Raw genomic sequence first — 13,075 nt, forward strand, 5'->3', positions numbered from 1 at the left:
GACGGCTTTGCTGCCTTTCCTGTTTCCTTAGTTTTAATTGCATAATATTGATGTTGTTAACAGTTTTATTCTTTGTTTTTCATTGGTATTGCATTCCCTGGAACCCAACGGGGTGCCCCCTCTGACACTGAGCATTCTTGCTAAAGAGTCACATGTGCAGGTGCTCTGTGGGGAGGGGCAGTACACTTGCCTGCAATGAATGTGTTACTATGCTCAGCTTTCTGTGGCTCTCTGGCTGACTCTGTAAATTTCAGTGCTAGCTTTTTCATGTATCACCTCTTTTTTAATTTGTTGTATTTAGTACTCAAATTAATGTTAAAAAAATAAATTGACATTGCCATGTACATTTTAGATAATAAGGTCAATCTCCATAGGGAAGAGATGGCTATTGATGGTTCTTCAAATGTCAAGATTATATTTAAATGGCTTGTGGCTTTAAAAGTTCACAGAGACTAGAAAAATTACATTTGATAATTCCTTAGGGCTCCCATTCTGATAGTATGAATTTTGGAAGTAGAAATAATGGAGAATAGGACTGGGGCTGTAGCTCAGCAGCAGAGTGCTTGCCTAGCATGCATGAGGCAGTGGGTTTGATCCTCAGCACCACACAATAATAAACAAATTAAATAAAGGCATTATGTCCATCTACAACTATAAAAAAGAAATAATGGAGAATAAATGTTATTAATCTTATTAGGTAAGATATATAAGCTAATATTTCTTTGTTTTCTGAAGGATTTGGGAACTATTTGTATGTGTGTGTGTTTTTGTGTGTATGTGTACACAAGTAAGACACTTAAAACTGGATTTGAAATCTGTTATTACCAAGTCATTAAGAGTTTATTCTCATGTCTGTGCTATCCTCTGAGAAACTAAATTAGCTAATTAATTAATTAATTAATTAATTAATTTTGCTTTACTGAGGATTAAACCCCAGGGCACTTTACCATTGAGCTACATCCCCTGCCTTTTTTTTTTTTTTTTTTTTTTTTTTTTGAGATGGGGTCTCCCTAAATTGATTAGTGCCTTGCTAGTTTGCTGAGTTTGACCTCAAACTTGCAGTTCTCCTGCCTCAGCCTCCTGTGTGTGAGAAATTTTAATGAGGATATTGCCAGCAGGGAGGAAAATCAGGTTACAATACAAAACCATGGACTTCAGTGATGCTCAATGCTTTTGCTGGCTATCCTTTATTTTCATAAGAAGTGCTTTAAAAACTTAAATAGTAGTTTCCTGTAGACTTTATGACTAAACTGAAATGTTCTTGAGAACCAACATGAATGTAATGAGATGCACATACATATCTAAAAAAATGCATCGGTCTTCTTCCCACACAGACTGAATGCCATTTTTCCTCCATTTATAGCTGGTTCTCAGGAGGAAACAATTCTTTCCTATGTGTCAGCTTGCATGAGGTTTGGTCATGAGAGCAGCTCTTCCAGAACAGGACTTGCTAGAAGTTGCACTCTCAGAGATCATGCACATTTTTACATGATCTTTTTAATCAGCAGGAGATTTTTGAGTCAGAAGAATTTTGCAGAGAGGGTAAAATATTTCTAGATAGCCTGTACCATTGGCTTGTGTTTTACATTTTCCTCCTCCCTTCCCCTTCACTCCTTCCCCTTTCTCTATCTTTTCTTTCTGTATATACTCTCTCTGTCCCTGAGGATAAACCAAAAATAGTCTATGACACAGGATCTATTATTTAAAAAATATAAGCAACTGCCTGGGCTGCCTTCTAAAACTCTTTTAGTCAAATGAAAGTGTTTTATGTGGAACTGTTCTCTTGAAGGGAACTCTAGGGAAATTTTGAACACAGATTCTGAGTTAGAGTTCTGTTTTCTGTATAAGCAGTTGTCATTTCCTTCACTTCCTACTGGGAGACACAACTGGAGGAAGAAGAAAATGTTTTATCATTTTCCCTGTGAATCTGCCATTTATTAATTTCTGGGTATTTGGAGGAAGAAGAGGGAGAATAATAAAATGTCCATGTTTTGATTGTTTTTCCAGTGCTTTAAATCTGTCTCATGGATTGTCACTCTCATATATGGGGTTCACTCTTCTCCCATGTAGCAACTACACAGTTAGAATCTAATAGCTGCATCATTTTCTCCATTAGGTAACACACAAACTCTACCTGACAGCTTTTGTGCCCCCACTACTCTAAAGAGGAATGAAGTACATATTGAAGTACATTTTATTCCTTGATGGTGATATCTGAGGAGTGGCCACACTTACAGATCCATGGAGTCAATTCAATGGGTAGGTCTGCCTTGGAATCTCCGCACTTGTAATTTTTCTCCAGAAGCTTCCTTTTGCTTTCTTCCCCAGTCAAATGTGCCCTTCATATTCCAAGAAAAGAAATTCTGGACCACTATGGTAGGACATACACTTTGAATCACTCTTCTAAGAGAGATAATGTTTGTTTTCATCCATTTCCATTGATGCCTTCCCTCCTCTCCATTAAGTTCAAAAAATCACTCATGGAAATGTCCCTGACCATGACTGGGGGTGCAGACCAATCTATTTTGTTGGCCTACATGGGAAACAAACCCATGATGCTCAAGTAATATGCTTGACCTGAGGAATCTCCATATTGATACCTTGATTTGAAGATTTGTATACTTTCTACATTGAAGCCTTGTGGAAAGCATTACTTTTTATTATCTTTGATTATAGTGTATTAATCCTACAAGTTTCTGCACAGTATTACCAGTTTCAAGTATAAATATCCACAGTGTCACCTAAGAGCAAGACAATTGTAGTGTATAAGTTATTCTTTTTTTGCAAAAATAAAAAATGTCATTTTGTTTATGTTTCCTTTAGTAGAGGAGTCAAATTATCCTTTATATCCTGACAATGGTTGACATAGTCTACAAATAATTATGCTGTTAATCAGACTCGGTTAGCTTTCAGTAAACATAGCAGTCGGAATGATCTCAGACAATTTTAACAGAGGAAGATGAGATTTTTTTTCAGATGAATTTCACTGCTTATGGAGGGCAGTGGCTTCTTACCATGGTAACAATCAGGTTGCTAGGCTCGACAAGGCTAATGATGGAAGAATGATTCTCTAAACAGATCTACTAAAATGAATGGCTCATGCCACAAGCAAACTTTCTTCAAGTTCTGATTAATTTCCCATGAAATAATTGCTTTGCCTACTTCCAAGCAGTTCCTCTATTCATTGCTCCTTTGTCTTGCTGATAGGAGGGCCAGTCAACAATGAAACATACAGTATGAACCAAGCATATGTGATGCCCACTGCACAATACACTGAAGTCAGTAACAAAGTGGAAAAAAGGAGCACTTCAGCTTCCAGGAGGTAAAAGGGAATACAAATTCACAGCAGACTTCCAGAATCCCCAAGCCGAGGGGGTAGAAAATTTCCATCCAATTAAAAAGAGGTTTTTCTTTTCTGAATAGAATCTTCAGTGAAGAAATACTATGGATGGTGAATAGTTACATGAGTAAGATTTTAATGGGAAGTTCTGGGGCAGTGAAGAGCAGAGGGAAGAGGGAATAATGTCCTGTTGTGGTCAGAATCAGAAAAATTGAAGCATCTCCTGCTTTTTCAACAGACAAAAGGATCATTGGGAGAATTTCTAGGAGTATGGCTTTTTCATGGACATGCCACTCAAACATGAAGGAGCTCAAAGCACAAAGAATTAAACATCAGAGAAAGCCTCTGGGTCCTTGGGATTTAAACCAATGACAGAAAATGGAGGGCAATATGGCAATCAGATTGCAGATGAGTGTTGCCAAGGGAGTCACTGAGGGAAGGACTGTATGTTGGAACTGCTGAACCAAATAACTTGCCATTGGGGCCTTAGGGATCTTGTTGGGATCAAGAAGTTTCAATTCCAAACCAATGACAGACAGAACTTTTTCCAAAGCATTGTATAAGGCCCAGATGTTTGAAGACCAGTATGCATGGCAGAGGCCCCTCTAGAAAGAAAAGAGTTGGGAAAAGACTTGAGGCAGCTGGTTTAATGCTAGGAAAGGACCCAATGAAAGAACAGAAAATAGGAAAACAATGAGTCCCAGAAAAAATAACATGGACAAAGCTAAAACTTCCATCAGACAGACCCATCTGGTTTATTTGCAGCAAAACAGTAAGAGCGTGGCAGGTATATACTGTAAGCTGGTGCTACATATAAGTAGATGTGCTTGAAATGTAAGAGAACAGCAAAGAAAAATGCTCCTTCCACATGCCTTTTCTGAAATAACCATGCAATGGAGAGCAACATTAATCCAAATAGGAATCCATTGTACTGGAAATGAATATCTGTAATACCAGTGGCTGAGGCAGGAGAACTGCAACTCTGAAGTCAGGCTGGGCAACTTAATTAATAAAGATAGCTGGATGTAGTGATATAATTCAATCTCATAGACAGCATACACAAAGAGTGCATCTGTAAATATGACAGAAAATCTCTGGAAAACTAAGGTTCTGAAACTGCAGTAGTTGATAATATGAACATTAAGCATTACTTGATCAAAATACTTGGCAACAAGTGACAGGACGTATTCAAACCACACAAAAAAAGCGGGGTAAGCCAAGGTCCACTCTGAAGTTGCCTCATAATACCAATGTGATATTGGCAAAGTGTGAGTGATAGCAAGCCAGTTGTGCTGTACTTCAAAATCTGTAGAATGGTAGGTGGTAATGAGAAGGCATTTGAGGAGAGTCACCAGGATCGCCAAAGCAGAAAACCAATTGCCACTACCAGTTAGGGTTCCGAGCAACACCATTGCTGCAGCACCACACACTTTCCATGTATAAGTTATTCTTACCTGAGAACACCATCAGACCTAAGTACTTTGTATAAATCACAGACATGCAGAATGGAGGCTCTTAACAGTTTCCCATTTCTAGGAACATAACGTCTTGAGCATTTATTAAAAAATTATTCAATAGTGTCTTTGTCAAACTCTCTAAGAGTTTTCTCTCAGTAGTCAAGTCATTTAGTGGACATGGATTGTTTGTCCTTATTTGATAAATGCTGTCCACACTCTTTATTGCTAAAGGAACATGTTCAATCTCAAGTAACACTATGAGTGCTAAGAGGGTCAATATAGTCTATAAAGCCTTGAATAACAGGGACTAAACTTTTGCTGATATTTTAACTGAGTCAGGCTCTTCTTTCCTCAGTAACATGCTTGTTGTTTGCCTATAGTGAGTCTGATCTGTATCAACCTGATCTGTGTAGGAAGGCTCCCTGTGAATAGGAAATGATGCATTGATGTAGGCATTGGGGAAATGCCTTGGAAACAGTGATCAGTGTCTTTATGGGCATTTGAACTTGGAGTTTTTTTAAAAGAACTTTTGACAAACTAGTAAACAGATCTGTATTCATAGTATGTGAACAAATTTCCCAGAAATATGAAGACTAGGATGTGTTTGCATACTTACAGAAAACAATAGCATTTTCTTTAATAAAAGTTCATATGACTGCTAAGCCCATAGTGTCAAGTGAGGAGAGATCCAGGTTTGGTGGGGTCTGAAGCTTATGGAATTGTAGGAGATTCTTTAAGCAAAATCAAACTAAATGACCATAAGGACCCATTCTCAGTGCCCCTGCCAGGCCTCTAAGGTATTATGAGGAGAACTCAAGCCTCATGTGCATTAAGGAAAATCTTCTTTTCTGTGTGGATTGTTTGGGAAAATTGAGATCAAATCATTCCAAAGTACCTGATAAAGGGCAGAAAACTGTCCTTAAATAAGTAAATGTTAAAAATGTGGTATATATACACAATGGAATTTTACTCAGCCATAAAAGACAATAAAATCATGGCATTTGCAGGTAAGTGGATGTGTTATGCTAGAATTCAGGACCCTCACAAGACCACCAGAGACCAAGATCGATGTAAGCAGCAAACAGGTGTTTATTGCAAGCTAGCTCGGTCCTCCATGCACACACAGCAATTGGTGACACTGAGAGGCCCTGAGCCCAAGGTTTGCAGCAGTTTTATACATTCTTCAGGGAAGGCAGGGACTTCACATACATCATAACATCTCTTGGCAAATCATCACACACCACAGGAAAATCATAAACAACTCTAAAACATGATTAGCACATTCACTGGTGGGAAGAATTTGGGTAGGGGTGGTTGGTTACTAAAAGAGGGGTATTCATTTGACCTGATTGGTTTCAGCCATGAGGGGTGTATGTGCTGAACTACTTGGTTTCCCAACATGTTATCAACCATCATAAACTACTGGGAGGGTCATCTGGCATCCTAGGTATTTCCCTGTTTCATACTGATTGGTGGGTGCTAGGGGATTGCTATGCGTCACTACCTAGTCTGACTGAGTCAGGGACACCTGACTCAGCAGATATCTCCTGTTATTTGTAGATAAACAACTCATCAGGGTGGGTATGTGCCTAGGAGTGCTCTGTGGGTCTTTCCAAGGACAAAGGTCACACCCCTTTCCTTGGACAGGCTTTGTTCTGAGGTAGAGGCTGGTTTTTCAGATAGAGTTGGAGAAGATAATGCTAAGTAAAGTTAGCCAATCCCCAAAAAACAGATGCCAAATGTTTCTCTAATATAAGGAGGCTGACTCATAGTGGGATATGGAGGGGGAGCATGGGAGGAATAGACAAACTCTAGATAGGACAAAGGGGTGGGAGGGAAAGGGAGGGGCCAGGGGGTTAGCAAGGATGGTGGAATGTAATGGGCATCATTATCCAAAGTACATGTATGTAGGCACAAATTCGGTGTCAACCTACTTTATATACAAACAGAGATATGAAAAATTGTGTTTTATATGTGTAATAAAAATTGTAATGCATTCTGCTGCTGTGTATTTAAAAAATAAAACCAATAAAAAATAAGTAAATGTTATGGTGAATTTTCCCTTTAAATCAAAAAGGCGGGCTGGGGAGGTGGCTCAAGCTGTAACATGCTCACCTGGCATGCATGGGGCACTGGGTTCGATCCTCAGCACCACATAAAAAATAAAATAATATAAAGATGTGTGTCCACCCAAAACTGATAAGTAAATGTTAAAAAAGTTCTCTCCCTCTCTTTGCTCTGTCTCTTTCTCTCTCTCTCTCTTTAAAAAGAAATCAAAAAGGGATATAAAATATAATATTTCTAGTAATTGTGGCTTGAAGTGTATGTCCTACTTATAGTGATCCGGAATTTTTTTTCTTGGAATATGAAGGACACTTTTGACTGGGGAAGAAAGCAATATAATATATACACTTTTGAATATAAAAGTGTAAAATAGCTTAAATGATTTGAAAGTAATTGATCTAGGGTTTAGCTGTAGCCTCAGGTTTCTAAATAACAATGATGAATTAAACTTTAGGATATTTCCCTCACTTATTTTGTTTTTAGAACTTTTGAAGGGTTATTTCAACAAAGTTCTTTAGTGTGTCTTATACATTTTACACATTTCTACCTGCCTCTGAGACCCACTGAAAGTCCAGTTGCCTTGGGCATGTGCTGTTAGTATTGAATACCTTCTTAAAAACTGCACTATACATTTCTGAATAATTCTGAAAGGCATAAACCAAATATAAAATGTTTCTCCAAAATATAGATATATATTTTTCCTAGTTTTAATTCTAAAGCATAAAATTATGTGTTTTAATTGTTTTTTTTCAAATCACTGCTTAAGAAAATTCTGTACCACTTTTAAATACTGCCAAAGAGTGTGATAGTGTGACCTATCAGTCTTCTACAAAGGCATTGTTTAACAGGTGTTACTGTTAGACCACGACGCAAGAAAAGACCACTGACTCCAATTAAAATCAAATTGAAGCAAGCTTATTATTTTGACTGGCCGTGCTGCCATTCCCATCAAAATCGTGAGAGCCAAGGACAGAGGCGAGGCTTCTTTGCAGCCCAGTTTTATAGCCCAAAAAGTTACACAAAGGGGGGTTACAGATAACAACACTCTGAGGAGTATAACACAAGTTTACATTTTTGATGGCCCCGGCATCAGAATTTATGGAGATCTTAGAGACTCAGAGAGGGTCGTTATCTGGCCAGGGAATGCCAGAATTTATGAGGCGTCACTAAGGTTTAGGAAAGGGTTGTTATCTGGTCAGGGAAAAATGGACATGGGTGAGTTCAGGGCACAGGCAGGCATTCCAATCAGCTTTACAACATCAACTAATGGCCAGGCCATACACACATCCTAATATTTTTACAGAAAACAGAAAGAATCCTTCATAACTCGTGACAAGCTGGCTTCTGATCTAATGAGAGAACTAGGCTAGGTATATCATCCCCCCCCCTTTTCTGATGTGTCCCTTTCAAATCTTTGATAGGGAGCAACCAGTAATGTCAGCAACATATGTTAATATTGTTGGTGGTACATAACAGAATTGAGTTGTAGCCCTATAAACCTGAGCACATAGTTAATAATGCATGGGACAATAACTAATAGGAGAAGAATACAAATTATAGGACCTGCAAGAGAAGTTAACCATGGAAACCAGTTTTTAGGTCTGGCCAAAAGTTGTCCATTTGAATCTTGTTTATTTCCTTTTTCATTTCATCTATCTGTTGTTGAATAACATTAGAATAATCAGTAATATTAAAACAGCACATGCCTGGGAATTGTTGACAGCCAAAATGATGTTTCAGTAGCAGAAAGTCAGTAGCTGCTCTATTTTGTAGTACTGAGGTTCGGAGTTCTTTCATCTCTTGATTAATTTTTGCTAAAATTTGTGCTGTAAGGTTAGCTGTTTTGCTAAAACTACAGGATAATTTAGTAATTTCTCTTTGAATTCCTACCATTAGTCCCAGGACTGGTAGAATGAAAGCTGCTGCAATTACAATGTCTAGTGGGTCCAGGAGGATTACATTGTCATTGCAATTGGGGGGCAGACTTCGGATAACTTGGTGGGGAGATGCCAGGGATGGCAGTAAAGGAAAGATCCTCCCAATAGAGCAGATTCCAGTGAAATTGGCAGGCAACGCTTGGAAGGTTGTCTTATTACAGAGAAAAACCCATCCTGTAGGAAGTCGTTTGCCATTGGGTAGGGAGATACATTGTTCAATAGAACAATTTGGTGGGGATAGAGGAAGGGTGCAGTCTATGCATAGACAATGTTTCTGGACAATTAGTGGAACTGTCAAGGCTGACTCTGTATGAGACACAGGCCAGTTTTGCTGTGTATCTCTATCCCCAGTCACCTTAACATAGTCATCATATTTTATAGACAGGCCCATAAGATTATTAGCTAACAATTGATGGACCGAACTTCCTTCTTGTATGCAGAAGGAACTTTTGTTCATAGTATCAACAGCCAATTGTAGCCAAAAGTTCTGATTATTTACAGACTCTAGGGGGCTCATGGAAACATCCACATTTAAAGTGGCACTTGAATAGACAGTATCCACCAGGGCTCCCTTTTTAAGCTTAACACAAGAATATTGTCCTTAATCTCGTGGGTGAGCTGAGTATTTATAGATTCCAAAGTTTATATTACCTTTTTGGAGCTGATCTGTAAGGTTTTTCCATGGTCCCTCCCTGAATACCTGACTAAAAACTTCTTGGTTATCTTTATACCATCTGATAGAGCCAATTATTGGATCCTGACAGGAGTAAGTGCAATTTAATATTAGTGGGGATCCTGCAATGGCAGGTCCTACCTGGGTTACAAAAGGGGTGCAAGGTTCACTGAAACTGGCATAGATAAAACCCAAGAATACATATATATTACAACAAGTGGAAAACAATAGCATAATGTTTACAATGACAAGGAAAAAATGAGAAGTTAATGACAAAATATTAACCCTTAGAAATTTTAGTTTTAAAGGGTCCACGTTTAGTCACTTTCCACCTTTGGTTGCTTGATTCTCCTCCAGTGGGTTCTGCAGGTGGCTTCTTAAGCTGTGAATGGTGACTCCATGCAGGAATGCCAGCAACTTTGACAGCAGTGGGAGTGCGGAGAATCACGATGTAAGGGCCTTTCCACCTGGGTTCAAGACTGTTGGTTTTTAACTGTCTTATCAGCACAGCATCTCCAGGCTGGAATGAATGATCAGGGGATCTGTGTCCAATGGGTTGAGCAGCCTGGAACTGAGGTAAGATCTTATCCATGTTTAGTTGTAACCTTTTAAGTGCCTCTGAGACTGGAATGTCTTCCAGCAGATCTAGATGTAATTCTGGGAACCATAGGCGGTGGCCGCCCATAAATTATTTCATAAGGGGTAAATTTTTCCCGATAAGGAGTACAACGGGCCCTCATCAGGGCAAAAGGCAAGAGATCAACCCAGTTACCACCAGTCTCAAGAATTAATTTAGTCAGTGTTTCCTTCAATGTTCTATTCATCCTTTCTACTTTCCCTGAGCTTTGAGGATGATACATACAGTGTAATTTCCAGTTTATATAAAGGGCCTTTAAAATCAATCAAGATAATTTGGCTGTGAAGGGTGGGCCATTGTCAGACCCCAAAATTAGAGGGAGGCCAAATCTAGGAACAATCTCAGTTATTAGCTTTTTAACTACTATTTGTGCTGTTTCCGTGCGGGTTGGAAAAGCCTCTACCCAGCCTGAGACAGTATCAACAAAGACTAACAAATATTTATATCCATAGAGTCCAGGTTTAATTTCAGTGAAGTCTAGTTCCCAAAATTCACCAGGTACAGTACCTTGACTCCTGTTTCCTTGTAGAAATTGGTTCCTTTTAGCGTTTACCTGTGAACATGTCATGCACTGATTCGAGATATCGTGAAGCACCTCTCGATGTCCTGGTAGCCAGACATAGGGTGAGATCAATTCTGATATCTTTTTTGGGGATAAATGCATGGCTTGATGAAGATTAGTTAACCATTTTCTCCCTAGTAGCTTAGGTATGCAGATTTTTTTATCTGGGAGGGTCCACCACCCATGACAGTTTTGTTGGGCCCCCATTGAGGAGTATGAGTTTATTCATTCTGTAGTGTATGACAGGGCCTCTTCCCAAAATTTAACTGGAAATTTTGGATAATTGGAGAGTTCTAGGACAGCTTGGTATTTTGGCTCTCCAAGGGCTATTTCCCTGGCTGTTTGATCGGCCAGGTTGTTACCCTGGGTCTGAGGATATCGTCTTTGCGGTGTCCAGGCCAGTGGATAATAGCCAATTTATCTGGTAACAAAATTGCCTCCAGTAGTTCAAGAATTTCTTGTTTATTTTTGATGGCCTTGCCATCTGAGGTTAGAAGTCCCCTTTGTTTATATATTTGTCCATGCACATGTGCCGTAGCAAAGGCATAACGGCTATCTGTGTAGATATTCACCCATTTTCCTTTTGCCCATCTCAATGCCTGTGTCACAGCAATGATTTCTGCCTTCTGGGCTGATGAGCCTCTGGGCAGAGTCTGGGACCAAATAACTTCTTTTTGACCTGTGACTACAGCTGCCCCTGCATACCTTATTCCATCCCGGACATAGCTGCTGCCATCGGTGTAAAGGTCTGCATCTCTGATGGTGAGAGGAATGTCAGTGAGGTCTAGTCGAGTACCTTGAATGACATCCAGCATCTCTGAACAGTCATGAATTGGCTCCTCTGGATTACTGTCCAGCAGCAGAGTTGCTGGATTGATGGCCAGGGATTTACTGAAGGTTAATCTGTCTTTATCTAGGAATAGAGCTTGATATTGAGTGAGGCGGGCATTTGACATCCAATGATTTGTGTCATCCCTCAATAGACCTTCCACTGCATGAGGGGCAGTCACAGTTAGAGTCTGCCCTAGGGTAAGCTTGTCTGTTTCCTTCACCAGAAGTGCAGTAGCCGCTATGGCTCATAAACAAGGGGGCCATCCTGATGCTACTGGATCCAGCCTTTTTGAAATGTAGGCAATAGGCCTTTTCCATGGCTCTAGATTTTGAGTAAGAACCCCTTTTGCAATGCCCTTTTTTCATGAACATACAGATGGAAGGGCTTAGAGATATCAGGGAGAGTTAGGGCTGGAGCCTGTACCAGGGCCTTTTTTAGATTTTTAAAGTCTAATTCATTTTCTTCAGTCCAAACTAAGGGTGAGTTGCCCCCTGCAGTTGCAGTATATAAAGGCTTGGCAATCTCAGCAAATCCAGGTATCCAAATGTGGCAGTACCCAACTGGCCCCAGGATTTCCCTAACTTGCCTTCTAGTAGTTGGGATTGGGATTTTCATTCTCGTCTCTATGTGGGCTTTGGATAGCAGCCTTTTCCCTTCCCTCAGTTCATAGATAAGTAACTCGAGGAGAACAGATTTGTGCTTTCTTTTTGGAGACTCGGTACCCCAATAGAGCCAAAGTTCTCAGTAAACCCTGGGTGGCCCTTAAACACTTTCTTTCATCCCTTGCTGCAAGTAAAAGATCATCCACATATTGGAGCAAGGTTATCTCGGGGTACTCACTGTGGAAGAGGCTCAAATCTTTGTTGAGTGCTTCATCAAATTGGTGGGGGAGTTCTTAAATCCTTGAGGTAGTCGAGTCCAGGTTAGTTGTCCTGATATCTCCTGTTCTAGGTCAGTCTATTCAAATACAAAGATGGGCTGACTCAGGTTTGACAAAGGAATGGAGAAAAATGCATCTTTCAAATCTATTACGGTGTAGACTGTATGTTCCAGTGGCAACAAACTAAGCAAGGTATAAGGGTTTGGGACCGTTGGGTGCACGGTTTCTACCCATTTGTTTACTTCCCTTAAGTCCTGTACCAGTCTGTAATCATGAGTCCCAGGCTTTTGTACCAGCAGCAATGAGGTGTTCCAGGCTGACTGGCATCTAATTAGTATTTCCTCTTTTAGAAGAAGTCTGATATGAGTTTTGATGCCTTCTCTGGCTTCAGAGCTGATGAGATGTTGTCTAACCTGAATGGGCATAGCTCCAGAGGTTAGAGGGACTACAACTGGTAGCACATGTTTAGCCAACCCCGGAGGGTTATCTTCAGCCCAAACTGTAGGAATTTCTTGGATTAATAGTTTTTTCCATTTTCCCTCTGAAGCTTGAATAGGATTTTGAGAGAGCAGATATCCCTCACTTAATAAACATGTTATAGTTAAGGCTCTTGTAGGACTCCCCAATTTTCTCCTGAAAATGATATAGTTGCATGAAGTTTGCTTAGAAGGTCCCATCCCAGCAATGGGAAAG

At 39.8% G+C, this 13,075-nt stretch overlaps 1 pseudogene; it reads right to left on the minus strand.

Annotated features, from left to right (window-relative positions):
* Positions 1-3,181: 3,181 nt before the first annotated feature.
* LOC114082023 (dolichyl pyrophosphate Glc1Man9GlcNAc2 alpha-1,3-glucosyltransferase pseudogene) lies at positions 3,182-4,761 on the minus strand (annotated as a pseudogene).
* Between the last annotated feature and the right edge of the window lie 8,314 nt (positions 4,762-13,075).

Source organism: Marmota flaviventris, chromosome 17 (assembly GCF_047511675.1).
Source record: "Marmota flaviventris isolate mMarFla1 chromosome 17, mMarFla1.hap1, whole genome shotgun sequence".
Classification (NCBI taxonomy): Eukaryota; Metazoa; Chordata; class Mammalia; order Rodentia; family Sciuridae; genus Marmota; species Marmota flaviventris.